The sequence below is a fragment of the Ranitomeya imitator genome, chromosome 5 (assembly GCF_032444005.1).
Source record: "Ranitomeya imitator isolate aRanImi1 chromosome 5, aRanImi1.pri, whole genome shotgun sequence".
NCBI lineage: Eukaryota > Metazoa > Chordata > Amphibia > Anura > Dendrobatidae > Ranitomeya > Ranitomeya imitator.
The window spans coordinates 512167105-512184569 of NC_091286.1; the positions used below are offsets into that span (position 1 = coordinate 512167105).

The 17465-nt window shown below is 43.0% G+C and overlaps 1 pseudogene; it reads left to right on the plus strand.

Annotated features, from left to right (window-relative positions):
* Positions 1-9111: 9111 nt before the first annotated feature.
* LOC138637826 (tigger transposable element-derived protein 1-like) lies at positions 9112-10933 on the plus strand (annotated as a pseudogene).
* Positions 10934-17465: the final 6532 nt, after the last annotated feature.

The window sequence follows — 17465 nt, forward strand, 5'->3', positions numbered from 1 at the left end:
TGGCACACCGCGATCAAAGATGATCGCGATGTGCCGGCGGTGCAGGGAAGCACCGCGCAGGGAGGGGGCTCCCTGCGGGCTTCCCTGAGACCCCCGGAGCAACGCGATGTGATCGCATTGCTGCGAGGGTCTCCTCACCTCCCTCCCTGCTCGAGCCCCGGATCCAAGATGGCCGCGGATCCGGGTCCTGCAGGGAGGGAGGTGGCTTCACAGAGCCTGCTCAGAGCAGGCACTGTGAAGCCTGCAGCGCTGCATGTCAGATCAGTGATCTGACAGAGTGCTGTGCAAACTGTCAGATCACTGATCTGTGATGTCCCCCCCGGGACAAAGTAAAAAAGTTAAAAAAATTTTTTCCAAATGTGTAAAAAAAATAAAAAAAAATATTCCAAAATAATGAAAAAAAAAAAAAATATATTATTCCCATAAATACATTTCTTCATCTAAATAAAAAAAAAAAAACAATAAAAGTACACATATTTAGTATCGCCGCGTCCGTAACGACCCGACCTATAAAACTGTCCCACTAGTTAACCCCTTCAGTAAACACCGTAAGAAAAAAAAAAAAAAAACGAGGCAAAAAACAACGCTTTATTATCATACCGCCGAACAAAAAGTGGAATAACACGCGATCAAAAGGACAGATATAAATAACCATGGTACCGCTGAAAGCGTCATATTGTCCCGCAAAAAAAGAGCCGCCATACAGCATCATCAGCAAAAAAATAAAAAAGTTATAGTCCTGAGAATAAAGCGATGCAAAAATAATTATTTTTTCTGTAAAATAGTTTTTATCGTATAAAAGCACCAAACCATAAAAAAATGATATAAATGAGGTATCGCTGTAATCGTACTGACCCGAAAAATAAAACTGATTTATCAATTTTACCAAACGCGGAACGGTATAAACGCCTCCCCCAATAGAAATTCATGAATAGCTGGCTTTTGGTCATTCTTCCTCACAAAAATCGGAATAAAAAGCGATAAAAAAATGTCACGTGCCCAAAAATGTTTTCAATAAAAACGTCAACTCGTCCCGCAAAAAACAAGACCTCACATGACTCTGTGGCCCAAAATATGGAAAAATTATAGCTCTCAAAATGTGGTATTGCAAAAAATATTTTTTGCAATAAAAAGGGTCTTTCAGTGTGTGACGGCTGCCAATCATAAAAATCCGCTAAAAAACTCGCTATAAAAGTAAATCAAACCCCCCTTCATCACCCCCTTAGTTAGGGAAAAATAAAAAAAAATGTATTTATTTCCATTTTCCCATTAGGGCTAGGGTTAGGGCTAGGGTTAGGGCTAGGGTTAGGGCTAGGGTTAGGGCTAGGGCTAGGGTTAGGGCTAGGGTTAGGGCTAGGGCTAGGGTTAGGGCTAGGGTTAGGGCTAGGGTTAGGGTTAGGGCTAGGGTTAGGGCTAGGGTTAGGGCTAGGGTTAGGGTTAGGGCTAGGGTTAGGGCTAGGGTTAAGGTTAGGGTTGGGGCTACAGTTAGGGTTGGGGCTAAAGTTAGGGTTAGGGTTTAGATTACATTTACAGTTGGGAATAGGGTTGGGATTAGGGTTAGGGGTGTGTCAGGGTTAGAGGTGTGGTTAGGGTTACCGTTGGAATTAGGGTTAGGGGTGTGTTTAGATTAGGGTTTCAGTTATAATTGGGGGGTTTCCACTGTTTCGGCACATCAGGGGCTCTCCAAACACGACATGGCGTCCGATCTCAATTCCAGCCAATTCTGCGTTGAAAAAGTAAAACAGTGCTCCTTCCCTTCCGAGCTCTCCTGTGTGCCCAAACAGGGGTTTACCCCAACATATGGGGTATCAGCGTACTCAGGACAAATTGGACAACAACTTTTGTGGACCAATTTCTCCTGTTACCCTTGGGAAAATACAAAACTGGGGGCTAAAAAATAATTTTTGTGGGAAAACAAAAAGATTTTTTATTTTCACGGCTCTGCGTTATAAACTGTAGTGAAACACTTGGGGGTTCAAAGTTCTCACAACACATCTAGATAAGTTCATTGAGGGGTCTAGTTTCCAATATGGGGTCACTTGTGGGGGGTTTCTACTGTTTAGGTACATTAGGGGCTCTGCAAACGCAATGTGACGCCTGCAGACCAATCCATCTAAGTCTGCATTCCAAATGATGCTCCTTCCCTTCCGAGCCCTCCCATGCGCCCAAACGGTGGTTCCCCCCCACATATCGGGTATCAGCGTACTCAGGACAAATTGGACAACAACATTTAGGGTCCAATTTCTCCTGCTAACCTTGGAAAAATACAAAACTGGGGGCTAAAATATAATTTTTGTGGAAAAAAAAAATTTTTTTATTTGCATGGCTCTGCGTTATAAACTGTAGTGAAATACTTGGGGGTTCAAAGCTCTCACAACACATCAAGATGAGTTCCTTAGGGGGTCTACTTTCCAAAATGGTGTCACTTGTGGGGGGTTTCTACTGTTTAGGTACATTAGGGGCTCTGCAAACGCAATGTGACGCCTGCAGACCATTCCATCTAAGTCTGCATTCCAAATGGCGCTCCTTCCCTTCCGAACCCTCCCATGCGCCCAAACGGTGGTTCCCCCCCACATATGGGGTATCAGCGTACTCAGGACAAATTGGACAACAACTTTTGGGGTCCAATTTCTCCTGTTACCCTAGGGAAAATACAAAACTGGGGGCTAAAAAATAATTTTTGTGGGAAAAAAATTTTGTTTTATTTTTATGGCTCTGCATTATAAACTTCTGTGAAGCCCTTGGTGGGTCAAAGTGCTCACCACACATCCAGATAAGTTCCTTATGGGGTCTACTTTCCAAAATGGTGTCACTTGTGGGGGGTTTCAATGTTTAGGCACATCAGTGGCTCTCCAAACGCAACATGGCGTCCCATCTCAATTCCTGTCAATTTTGCATTGAAAAGTCAAACGGCGCTCCTTCCCTTCCGAGCTCTCCCATGCGCCCAAACAGTGGTTTACTGCCACATATGGGGTATCAGCGTACTCGGGACAAATTGGACAACAACTTTTGAGGTCCAATTTCTTCTCTTACCCTTGGAAAAATAAAAAATTGGGGGCAAAAATATAATTTTTGTGAAAAAATATGATTTTTTATTTTTACGGTTCTGCATTATAAACTTCTGTGAAGCACTTGGTGGGTCAAAGTGCTCACCACACCTCTAGATAAGTTCCTTAGGGGGTCTACTTTCCAAAATGGTGTCACTTGTGGGGGGTTTCAATGTTTAGGCACATCAGTGGCTCTCCAAACGCAACATGGCGTCCCATCTCAATTTCTGTCAATTTTGCATTGAAAAGTCAAACTGCGCTCCTTCCCTTCCGAGCTCTCCCATGCGCCCAAACAGTGGTTTACTGCCACATATGGGGTATCAGCGTACTCAGGACAAATTGGACAACAACTTTTGAGGTCCAATTTCTTCTCTTACCCTTGGAAAAATAAAAAATTGGGGGCAAAAATATAATTTTTGTGAAAAAATATGATTTTTTATTTTTACGGTTCTGCATTATAAACTTCTGTGAAGCACTTGGTGGGTCAAAGTGCTCACCACACATCCAGATAAGTTCCTTAGGGGGTCTACTTTCCAAAATGGTGTCACTTGTGGGGGGTTTCAATGTTTAGGCACATCAGTGGCTCTCCAAACGCAACATGGCGTCCCATCTCAATTCCTGTCAATTTTGCATTGAAAAGTCAAACTGCGCTCCTTCCCTTCCGAGCTCTCCCATGCGCCCAAACAGTGGTTTACTGCCACATATGGGGTATCAGCGTACTCAGGACAAATTGGACAACAACTTTTGAGGTCCAATTTCTTCTCTTACCCTTGGAAAAATAAAAAATTGGGGGCAAAAATATAATTTTTGTGAAAAAATATGATTTTTTATTTTTACGGTTCTGCATTATAAACTTCTGTGAAGCACTTGGTGGGTCAAAGTGCTCACCACACATCCAGATAAGTTCCTTAGGGGGTCTACTTTCCAAAATGGTGTCACTTGTGGGGGGTTTCAATGTTTAGGCACATCAGTGGCTCTCCAAACGCAACATGGCGTCCCATCTCAATTCCTGTCAATTTTGCATTGAAAAGTCAAACTGCGCTCCTTCCCTTCCGAGCTCTCCCATGCGCCCAAACAGTGGTTTACTGCCACATATGGGGTATCAGCGTACTCAGGACAAATTGGACAACAACTTTTTGGGTCCAATTTCTCCTGTTACCCTTGGTAAAATAAAACAAATTGGAGCTGAAGTAAATTTTTTGTGTAAAAAAGTTAAATGTTCATTTTTATTTAAACATTCCAAAAATTCCTATTAAACACCTGAAGGGTTAATAAACTTCTTGAATGTGGTTTTGAGCACCTTGAGGGGTGCAGTTTTTAGAATGGTGTCACACTTGGGCATTTTCTATCATATAGACCCCTCAAAATGACTTCAAATGAGACGTGGTCCCTAAAAAAAAATGGTGTTGTAAAAATGAGAAATTGCTGGTCAACTTTTAACCCTTATAACTCCCTAACAAAAAAAAAAATTGGTTCCAAAATTATGCTGATGGAGACATGTGGGAAATGTTACTTATTAAGTATTTTGTGTGACATATCTCTGTGATTTAATTGCATAAAAATTCAAAGTTTGAAAATTGCTAAATTTTCGCCAAATTTCCGTTTTTTTCACAAATAAACGCAGGTACTATCAAATAAATTTTACCACTATCATGAAGTACAATATGTCACGAGAAAACAATGTCAGAATCACCAGGATCCGTTGAAGCGTTTCGGAGTTATAACCTCATAAAGGGACAGTGGTCAGAATTGTAAAAATTGGCCTGGTCATTAACGTGCAAACCACCCTTGGGGGTAAAGGGGTTAAAGGAACACGTCTCCTGAGTGTCAGCCGTCGCAGCTGAGTGAGTGAAATCCTTACAGTATGTAGTATGTTGTATGTATGTATGTAGTATGTACAGTATGTAGTATGTTGTATGTATGGTGTATGTATGTAGTATGTATGCATGTAGTATGTATGTTGTATGTATGTAAGTAGTATGTATGTATTATGTATGTTGTATGTAGTATGTATGTATGTATGTATGTAGTATGTATGTGTGTAGTATGTTGTATGTATGCAGTATGTATGTAGTATGTATGCAGTATGTATGTTTGTATGTAGTATTTATCTAGTATGTTGTATGTATGTAGTATGTATATAGTATGTATGTATGTATGTTGTATGTATGTAGAATGCATGTAGTATGTATGTAGTATGTATGTAGTATGTGTATAGTATGTATGTAGTATGTATGTTGTATGTATGTAGTATGTATGTTATATGCATGTAGTATGTAGTATGTATGTAGTATGTATGTAGTATGCATGTATGTCATGTATGTAGTATGTATGTATGTTGTATGTATGTATGTAGTACGTATTTAGTATGTATGTATGTAGTATGTATGTAGAATGCATGTAGTATGTATGTCGTATGTATGTAGTATGTATATAGTATGTATCTAGTATGTATGTTGTATGTATGTAGTATGTATGTTATATGCATGTAGTATGTATGTAGTATGTATGTTGTATGTATGTTGTATGTATGTAGTATGTTGTATGTAGTATGCAGTAGGTATGTTTGTGTTTTTTTTATTTTTACATTCAACACATTAGCCGGATGATGGGACTACATCATTGGCTAATGTGTCAATCACTGTCATTGTAGCAGGCATAGCCCGATGGGACTTGTAGTCCCATCGGACAATGCCTGCACACACACACAACCCCCGAGAGCCCGCACAGACCCCCGGCAGCCCGCACAGACCCCCAGCAGCCCACACAGACCCCCGGCAGGCCCGTACAGACCCCCGGCAGGCCCGCACAGACCCCGGCAGCCCGCACAGACCCCCGGCAGGCCCGCACAGACCCCCGGCAGCCCGCATAGACCCCTGAGGGACCCGTACAGACCCCCGGCAGCCCAGACAGACCCCCAGCAGGCCCGTACAGACCCCCGGCGGCCCGGCACAGACCCCCGAGAGGCCCGTACAGACCCCCGGCAGGCCCACACAGACCCCCCACGGTCCCGCACAGACCCCGCCTGCACACACAGACATGCAGTGTCCGCCCACTCACTGCCCACACTCTTCACCCCTCCGGAACTGGATGTGCAAAGGAAAGAAAGGGCTTATTTTCATTCCAATATTTGCTTTCCCATTGACTTGCATTGGTTTCCAGTATCGGTATCAGCGATACCCGATATTTTTTGGGCATCGGTCCGATCCAATCCGATCCGATATTTCCCGATATCGGAAGGTATCGCTCAACACTACTCAGGACATCACAATGTGTGATGTAAAGTCAAGATGTCCTTTGCCTTAGACACTGACCAGGCCCTGCAGCTAGGGGTACTCGGTACCGGGTCCTGCTGTTTCACAGGGGGATGTCACAGTGGCTGCGACCCGGTCCATGGCCCCGGGCGCCCATGCAGAAAGGAAAGGTCTTTAAAGGGATAGAGTTTATGTTCGTCAGGGTGACCGATGCTGCTTTAAGGTGTCCACTGAGGTGATGTTATGGCAGCTAGATGGTATACCTTCCCACAGGTGAAGTATGTCCCCAGGGCTTCCCGGTGTGTAGATGGTGGTATGGTGAGAGGCGCAGAGAAGAACGAGGATGCAAGGTTGCAGTCTCTTTACCTTTACTGTAGGCTTCAGTGTCCACAGTCCAGAGCACCAGATTACAGGGCAGGCAGAGTCTGGCCGGTTTGGAGGCAAGTCCAGAGTTCCTTTGTCCAGGTGGAAATCAGTAGCCTTCCTTTGCGCTGCGGTGGTGTAGTCCCTTACTGCCTATGGCTTCACATAAGGGTCTCACAAATGTGGTGTTTTGTACTCTCTCCTCCCCATATAGGATAGGACAAAACCCGTATGACTGGTGACTTCAGCCTGTTTATAGGGTCTCTCAGATAAACCGGCTCTGTAGGTGTCACTGTGCCTTCTGGGTGTAGGTGCGGACAGGTAACCTGGAGCTCTGTCAGGAACTGACTCCTTTCTGGAACTGATTAACTTTCCCTACCGACTACCAGTTATGTGTGTATATATATATATACATATATATATATATATATATGTATATATATATATATATATATAGTGATCTAATAAATAGGAGCAGAAGCAGGAGGCCTGGAGTGTGAAATGTGTTGCATGTTTGTGAAACCTGGATGCAGTTATCCTTCCTTGCCTCCAAACGTAGCATCACTTTCCCCAAGTGGAATGCAATACCACTGCGACGACCAGGACCTTGGGGCGCTGCACAAGCAAAGTGAGTTTTGATGAATGAAGCCTACTTTGGAGAGAAGATGATGGAAGAGATGAATAGGATGAGTGGATGAATAGGTGTGCAGAGGACTGGACACGAGGCTGCAATGTGGAACAGTTATGCCATGAGGTGAGCATCTTTTTCTTCTGGCCCTCTATGGTACAAACTAAGTGAATCACAAAAAAATATATTGGTTTCAGCACAATCCGAATTTTTGCTAAAGTTTGAGGAACAGATTCACTGTTTTCTAGGATATAGTAATTTAGACACTTTAGACTGAATTTCAAATGTTTTTTATGAAAAAAAGCACCAAGCACCAAAATCTCCCTGCAAAACTGCTGTAGAAATTTCTTGTGGTGCTTGGTTCTTAATTAATTTAGGCGCTAGAATGTGATTCAATTAGAGAAAGAGAAATCGGGCTACAAGATACTATTTTATTACCATTAAAGCTAATTTCCTATGATCAGTGTATCATGATTGAAGTTAAGACTTCATTCTTCATACTGTTTTATTTCCTACTTCCAGTACAAAGCTTGCATGAGTCATTTAAAAATAAATAAACTAAACGCTTCATCTCACTAAAGGAACCTAATGGGATTGCCACAATTCTTAATTTTTGGGGATAAGAAGCATTAGCTTCATATTATAGCTTGTGCTGTGGATTATGTTTTCTAGAGCTAATTTAATGTAACAACATCAAGCAATTTCAGTTCCCAGGAACTCCCTCCAACACCTATTACTGAGGATAGAAGCTGATTCAAAAGCTCGGTTTAACCCTGCAATACCTGATTGTTTTTAATTACTTTACACCAAAACACCAAAACTCAATGTGAATATATAGCTATGCACGTAGAGGAAATGTCCTGCACATCTACATGAAAAGGTTCACAACACTCAGTACCAAGGTCATTGCTGGAGCCTAAAACATTCAGAACCCAAGCCCACTGTGGGGCTTTTTTGCACAATTAGAATTAAAACACAAGCCAATGCGCTTAAATAATCATTTTAATCCCCGTGTACATTACAGTCAGAGTCCCAGAAAACACTGGTTGCATTACCTTTTTTAACCATTTCCTCCCTCTTGGAAATTGTTTTCCATTTTTCAGTACATTATTTTGTAAAATAAATGATGTTATTCAAATCTACAACTCATTCCACAAAAAACAAACGTTATTTCAAATTCAGACATTCCATTTTTTAGCAATCGGACAATTTTTCTGATGAAACTCAGATCAGAATTTTTTCAGAGTGTGGTACAAGTGTAATTTGGATTTATTGTGCGTCGAGAAATTAAAAAGAAAAATGTATCCACCTTCATTATTCTGACAGACTGTGAAAATCGGACCTCACTCCGATATCATCACGGACCCTTTGGCTACTGGGCCCTTCTCAGCCTAAAAATGCCAGCCTGCAGCCGCCCCAGGAGCGGCAGATTGCAGCAATATGCCAATTCTTGCACTTCGCCTTCGCTCTTTTGCTAATGGTCACCTGGACTGGACACGTCAGAAGGCTATTGAAATAAAGTATTGTTAATATACAGTACAGACCAAAAGTTTGGACACACATTCCCATTTAAAGATTTTTCTGTATTTTCATGACTATGAAAATTGTACATTCACACTGAAGGCATCAAAACTATGAATTAACACGTGGAATTATATACAGTTAGTCCTCGGTTTACGACGGTCTCGGGTTACGTCAATTCGCGTTTACGACGCTTTATACGATGCATCATTCCGACTTACGCGGTTTTGCGTCGTAAGTCGTACTTCGTGCAGCGGCAGAACGATAGAGTCCAGTACTGTACACTGTACCCGGTTACATGAGGAAAACAAGTTTCCTGCACGCCATAACACCCTTCATTAAGGCTCCCAAACGTAAGCTAGACTCATCTGATACCAGTGCATCAAAGAAAAGGAAGGCCATCACCATGGAGGCGAAAGTGGATATCATAAGGCGATCTGATAAGGGGGAAACACCAACAGAAATTGGCAGGTCATTAGGACTTAGTCGTTCGACTGTCGCTACATTATCAAGGATAAAGATCGTATCCTTGAACATGTGAAATTATCTGCTCCTATGAAAGCGACAGTGATAACAAAGCAGCGTAGTGGGCTTATTAGTGAGATGGAAAGATTATTGGTGCTTTGGTTGGAAGACCAAAATCAATGCCGTATCCCTGTGAGCCTTATGGTTATTCAGGAGAAGGCTAGGCGACTGTTTGAGGCATTGAAAAGAGAAAAGGGGGAAGAAAGTGAAAGTGAAGAATTTGTGGCGAGTAGGGGTTGTTTTATGAGGTTTAAGGATTGTGCCAATTTCCATAACATTAAAGTGCAAGGTGAAGCTGCTAGTGCTGATGAGAAAGCAGCAACTGAGTTTCTTAAAGCATTGGCTGAGATAAATGAGGAGGGTGGTTACTGTGCTCAACAAGTGTTCAACATGGATGAGACAGGCTTGTTTTGGAAACATTTGCCTAACCATATGTACATCGCCAAGGAGGAGAAGTCAGCACCAGGTCATAAAGTCAGCAAGCAGAGACTAACTTTGCTTCTTGGGGGCAATGCTGCTGGCGAAAACAAACTGAAGCCCATGCTGGTGCATTAGGCTGAGAATCAAAGGGCACTCAAGGGCCTTTCAAAGGTCAACTACCAGTCATTTGGAAGTCTAATAGGAAGGCATGGGTGACACTTGCAGTGTTTGATGACTGGTTCACCAACCATTTTGTGCCAGGCGTGGAGCGGTATTGCACCTCCAAGGATATCCCCTTTAAGATGTTGCTAATTCTGGACAATCTCCCTGGACACCCTGCCCATCTGGATGACTTTAACCCTAATGTCAAGGTGGTTTACCTTTCACCTAATACCACTGCCCTAATACAGCCTATGGACCAAGGAGTCATTGCTACATTCAAGGCCTACTACCTCCGAAGGGTCATTGGTAATGCTTTAGCAGCAACTGAAAAGAATAAGGATTTGACTCTAAAGGACTTTTGGAAAACATACAACATCCTTGATGCTGTGAATAACATTGCTGCTTCCTGGGATGAGGTTAAGCAGACCAGTATGAATGGTGTGTGGAAAAAACTGTGTCCCCAGTTTGTGAATTATGTCACAGAGGTCCAAGAGTCAGTAATTAGTGTCATAAAGAACGTTGTTGATATGAGTAAGACAATGAATCTGGAGGTGGAGGAGGATGATGTCACAGAGCTACTGGCATCTCATGGAGAGGAGTTATCTGCGGAGGACCTTATTCAACTGGAGAAGCAGATGATAGAGGAAGAGGAAGATATACCAACCCCAGAACTTAAGAGATTTACAAGGCAGGGCTTGGCAGGAGGTTTTGCCCTGATACAGGAAGGGTTGTCAAGGTTTGAGGCTGAGGATCCCAACATGGAAAGGTACACTAGGGTTGCCAGAGGAGTCATGGATTCCATTAGGTGTTACAAGGAGATCTTGAAGGAGAAGATGGTCTCCTTACAAACTAACCTGCAGCAGTACTTCAAGAAGGTAGAGAGGCCTGCAACAGATCCTGCAACATATCCTGTACCTGTACCCTCTACCTCAGCTGCCCCTCTTGACTCACCTGCCCCTCTTGAATCACCTGCCCCAGTATCTCCAACACCTTCTGCAGCTTCCTCCCAATAAGCCTGTTCTCTCTTTGGAATTGTTATATTTGTTTATTACAGTACACTGTTTATTACTGTTACAGCACTTACAGTACAGTATTTCATTATTAAACGTACTATACTGCACAATATTTTACTGTACCTATGTTTATTGATAATTATGTAGGGTACTGTGTTAGGATAGGTGTTTGGATAGGCTAAGTGTTTGCAGTACTGTACTGTTATTATGGTACAGTACTGTATGAACGTATAGTCCGACTTACGTCGAAATTCGGTTTACGACGCCGCGTAAGAACGGATCAACGTCGTAAGTCGAGGACTACCTGTACTTAACAAAAAAGTGTGAAACAACTGAAATTATGTCTTATATTCTAGGTTCTTCAAAGTAGCCACCTTTTGCTTTGACCTAAAAGGCGCAGTTCATCAGAGAAAAAACACGAACATAACAGAATTGAAGCTGTTTGGTAGGTTGGCATGGGCTAAAATTCTTCTCAGCCGATGTTTAGGACTAATCAACAATTACCAAAAACATTTAGATGCAGTATGGGTTAAAGATATTTAGATGGTGCACAAAATGTTCATCCCAGTTACTAAATGCAAAGGTTCATATTTTTTTTGCCATAAACAGACATAATTTCATTTTACTCATTTAAAAAAGTGACAAAACTAAGTTTTTGACACATTTATTTGATTTGGTTATTTGATTTATTTGATTTGGTCCCCTCTATAATTTGTAAAGCGCTGCGGAATATGTTGGCGCTATATAAATAAAAATTATTATTATTATTTGGTTCAACTGCACTGAACAATCAATAATAGATTGTTCAGTCCACATAGCCTGCTATAGTTCTGAGCGATGTGATGGATTTTCTCCTTCCTGTCTCTGATTCCCAATCCCCTCCACCTCTAGTCTGTAAATGACAAGTCACTGCTGAGATTTCAAACAGAGGAGACAGATCATTCACAGACCAGAGGCAGGAAGAGGGGAATCTCAGACGAGGGGAAGTCCTAGAGAACGGTCCAGCCCCTGTGCCCGAAATCTAATGAACAGAAAATGTCAAATGTTGATTAACCCTTTCACCCCCATCCCCAAGCCTGTTTTCACCTTCATAACAAGGCCAAATTTTATAATTGTCACCAGTGTCACTTTATGAGGTAATAACTCTGAAATGTTTCAACATATGCTTGTGATTCTGACATTATTTTTACGTGACACATGGTATTTTATGATATTGGCAAATTTGGATCTATGTTTTTTGCATTTATTTGAAAAAAATGTCAACATTTTGGTGAAACAATTAGCAATTTTCAAAATTTTTATTTTGTGCACTTACTGTAAATCATAGATAATAGTTAAATCACACAGAATAGTTAGTAAATAACATTTACCACATGTCTACTTTACATCAGCATCAGTTTTGAAACATCATTATTTTGCTGGGAAGTTAGAAAGGTTAAAAGTTTATCAACAGTTTCTCATTTTTCCAACTAAATTTTCAAAGTCAATTTTTGTAGGGACCACATCACAATTGAAGTAACTTTGAGGGGCCTATATGACAGAAAATAACCAAAATAAAAATTTTAAATTTTTTCCCACAAAAAAGTTGTTTTAACCCCAAGGGTAGGAGGAGAAAAGGAACCATACAATTTGTTGATCAATTTCTTCTGAATACACCGATAGCCCATGTGTGGTGGAAAACTACTGTTTGGGCAAATGGCAGGGCTCAGAAGGGAAGTAGCACCATTTGACTTTTGGAGCACAAAATTGGCTGGAATAGGTAGCGGATGCAATGTCGCATTTGCATCTGATGTCTCTAAACAGTAGAAATCCCCCACAAGCGACTCCATTTTGGAAACTACACGCCTTAAAAAAAACATATTTAGAGGTGTGGTGTTATGAAAGGCAATTCAGTACTACAATGGACATAGCGGTCAGAGCACATACAGTGATCTGACAATAACCCAAAATCATAGAACGAGCTCTGAGACGTGGGAACTCTGCAGACCGCAATCCCTAATCCTCTCCAAACAACACTAGAGGCAGCCGTGGATTGCGCCTAACTCTGCCTATGCAACTCGGCACAGCCTGAAAAACTAACTAGCCTGAAGATAGAAAATAAGCCTACCTTGCCTCAGAGAAACACCCCAAAGGAAAAGGCAGCCCCCACATATAATGACTGTGAGTTAAGATGAAAAGACAAACGTAGAGATGAAATAGATTCAGCAAAGTGAGGCCCGACTTTCTTAACAGATCGAGGATAGAAAAGGTAACTTTGCGGTCTACACAGAACCCTAAAGAAAACCACGCAAAGGGGGCAAAAAGACCCTCCGTACCGAACTAACGGCACGGAGGTACACCCTTTGCGTCCCAGAGCTTCCAGCAACAAATTAGACAAGCTGGACAGAAAAAATAGCAAACAAATAGCAAAGAAGAACTTAGCTATGCAGAGCAGCAGGCCACAGGAATGATCCAGGGAAAAGCAAGTCCAACACTGGAACATTGACAGGAAGCCAGGATCAAAGCATTAGGTGGAGTTAAGTAGAGAAGCACCTAACGACCTTACCAGATCACCTGAGTGAGGAAACTCAGAAGCCGCAGTACCACTTCCCTCCACCAACAGAAGCTCACAGAGAGAATCAGCCGAAGTACCACTTGTGACCACAGGAGGGAGCTCTGCCACAGAATTCACAACAGTGTGGTGAACACCTTGAAACTGCAGGTACTTCACAGAATTTTATAACGTTGAGCCATAAAAACATACATTTTTCCCACAAAAATGTTGCTTTAGCCACACATTTTGAATTTTTACAAAGGTAACAGAAGAAAAAGGTTCATATACAGTGGGGCAAAAAAGTATTTAGTCAGTCAGCAATAGTGCAAGTTCCACCACTTAAAAAGATGAGAGGCATCTGTAATTTACATCATAGGTAGACCTCAACTATGGGAGAGAAACTGAGAAAAAAAATCCAGAAAATCACATTGTCTGTTTTTTTAACATTTTTTTTGCATATTATGGTGGAAAATAAGTATTTGGTCAGAAACAAACAATCAAGATTTCTGGCTCTCACAGACCTGTAACTTCTTCTTTAAGAGTCTCCTCTTTCCTCCACTCATTACCTGTAGTAATGGCACCTGTTTAAACTTGTTATCAGTATAAAAAGACACCTGTGCACACCCTCAAACAGTCTGACTCCAAACTCCACTATGGTGAAGACCAAAGAGCTGTCAAAGGACACCAGAAACCAAATTGTAGCCCCACCCCGTGGGGTCAGAATGATCACAAGAACGGTGAGCAAAAATCCCAGAACCACGCGGGGGGACCTAGTGAATGAACTGCAGAGAGCTGGGACCAATGTAACAAGGCCTACCATAAGTAACACACTACACCACCATGGACTCAGATCCTGCAGTGCCAGACGTGTCCCACTGCTTAAGCCAGTACATGTCCGGGCCCGTCTGAAGTTTGCTAGAGAGCATTTGGATGATCCAGAGGAGTTTTGGGAGAATGTCCTATGGTCTGATGAAACCAAACTGGAACTGTTTGGTAGAAACACAACTTGTCGTGTTTGGAGGAAAAAGAATACTGAGTTGCATCCATCAAACACCATACCTACTGTAAAGCATGGTGGTGGAAACATCATGCTTTGGGGCTGTTTCTCTGCAAAGGGGCCAGGACGACTGATCCGGGTACATGAAAGAATGAATGGGGCCATGTATCGTGAGATTTTGAGTGCAAACCTCCTTCCATCAGCAAGGGCATTGAAGATGAAATGTGTCTGGGTCTTTCAACATGACAATGATCCAAAGCACACCGCCAGGGCAACAAAGGAGTGGCTTCGTAAGAAGCATTTCAAGGTCCTGGAGTGGCCTAGTGTCATGATTCCAATGGCAGGGAATAACAAAAGGACAAGCACCAACGAGCTCTAGGGTGATGGAACCTGAGCTGACCGCGACCCTAAACCTGAACACACAAATAACAATACCCGGGGAACGTGCCTACGTTGATCCTAGACGTCTCGCACCAGCCGAAGATCTAACTTCCCCTATTAGAAGAAACACAGACCTCTCTTGCCTCCAGAGAAATACCCCACAGAAATAGCAGCCCCCCACATATAATGACGGTGAAATGAGAGGAAGGCACATACACAGTATGAAATCAGATTCAGCAAAATGAGGCCCGCTAAAACTAGATAGCAGAGGATACAAAAGTAAACTGCGCGGTCAGCAAAAAACCCTTCAAAAAACCATCCTGTAATTACTTGAACTCATGTTCCAACTCATGGAACATGAGGAGCAATTACAGCCCGCTAGAGCAACCAGCAGCAAAGAAACAATTATATGCAAGCTGGACAAGACAAAAATAAATCAAAACGTGGAACAAGAAAATCAAAAACTTAGCTTGTCCTGAAGATTACTGAAGCCAGAAGCTGAGGTAACAAAAACACTCTGATAACCTTGATAGCCGGCGGGGAAATGACAAGAAAGCCCGGTTAAATAGGAAACTCCCAAATCCTAATAGAACAGGTGGACACCAGAGACAGCAGAACACAAATCACCCAGTACCATCAGTAACCACCAGAGGGAGCCCAAAAACAGAACTCACAACAGTACCCCCCCCTTAAGGAGGGGTCACCGAACCCTCACGAGAACCACTAGGGCGACCAGGATGAGCCCTATGAAAAGCGCGGACCAAATCATCAGCATGAACATCAGAGGCAACCACCCAAGAATTATCCTCCTGACCATAACCCTTCCACTTGACCAAATATTGGAGTTTCCGTCTGGAAACACAAGAATCCAAGATCTTCTCCACAACATACTCCAATTCTCCCTCCACCAGCACCGGAGCAGGAGGCTCAGGCGAAGAAACAACAGGTACCTCATACCTCCGCAACAACGACCGATGGAACACATTATGAATAGCAAACGATGCCGGGAGATCCAAACGAAACGACACAGGGTTAAGAATTTCCAAGATCCTATAAGGACCGATGAACCGAGGCTTGAACTTAGGAGAAGAGACCTTCATAGGAACAAAACGAGAAGACAACCACACCAAGTTCCCAACACGAAGTCGAGGACCCACGCGGCGACGGCGATTAGCAAACTGCTGAGCCTTCTCCTGGGACAACTTCAAATTGTCCACCACATGACTCCAAATCTGATGCAACCTATCCACCACCATGTCCACTCCAGGACAATCAGAAGGCTCCACCTGACCAGAGGAAAAACGAGGATGAAACCCCGAATTACAAAAGAAAGGAGAAACCAAGGTAGCAGTACTAGCCCGATTATTAAGGGCAAACTCGGCCAGCGGCAAAAAGGTAACCCAGTCATCCTGATCAGCAGAAACAAAACACCTCAAATAAGTTTCCAAGGTCTGATTAGTTCGCTCCGTCTGGCCATTCGTCTGAGGGTGGAATGCAGACGAAAAGGACAAATCAATGCCCATCTTACCACAGAACGTCCGCCAAAATCTAGACACAAACTGGGATCCCCTGTCAGAAACGATGTTCTCCGGAATCCTATGCAAACGAACCACGTTCTGGAAAAACAGAGGGACCAACTCAGAGGAGGAAGGCAACTTAGGCAAGGGTACAAGATGAACCATTTTAGAAAAGCGGTCACACACAACCCAGATGACGGACATTTTTTGAGAGACAGGGAGATCCGAAATAAAGTCCATGGAAATGTGCGTCCAAGGCCTCTTCGGGATAGGCAAAGGTGACAACAATCCACTGGCTCGAGAACAGCAAGGCTTAGCCCGAGCACAAACCTCACAAGACTGCACAAAAGAACGCACATCCCTAGACAAGGAAGGCCACCAAAAAGACCTGGCCACCAAGTCTCTAGTACCAAATATTCCAGGATGACCTGCCAACGCAGAAGAATGGACCTCAGAGATGACTCTACTGGTCCAGCTATCCGGAACAAACAGTCTCTCAGGCGGACAACGATCAGGTTTACCCGCCTGAAACTCCTGCAAAGCACGTCGCAAGTCTGGGAAGACGGCCGACAAAATCACCCCATCCCTAAGTGTTGTGAATTCTGTGGCTGAATTCACTCCTGTGGTCACAAGTGGTACTGCAGCTTCTGGGCTTCCTCCCTCAGGTGTTCTGGTGAGCTCGTTGGCTGCCTTGTTATTTAACTCCACCTGATTCTGTCTTCCTTGCTCCTTGTCAATGTTCCAGTGTTGGATCTGAGCTTCTGGATCTTTCCTGTGGCCTGCTGCTCTGCTTAGATAAGTGCTTCTTTGCTTTTGTTGCTGTTTTTTCTGTCCAGCTTGTCTATTCATTTTTGCTGGAAGCTCTGAGACGCAAAGGGTGTACCGCCGTGCCGTTAGTTCGGCATGGTGGGTCTTTTTGCCCCCTTTGCGTGGTTTTTTGCTTTAGGGTTTTTTGTAGACTGCAAAGTTCTCTTTGCTATCCTCGCTCTATCTAGAATATCGGGCCTCACTTTGCTGAATCTATTTCATCCCTACGTTTTGTCTTTTCATCTTGCTAACAGTCATTATATGTGGGGGGCTGCCTTTTCCTTTGGGGTATTTCTC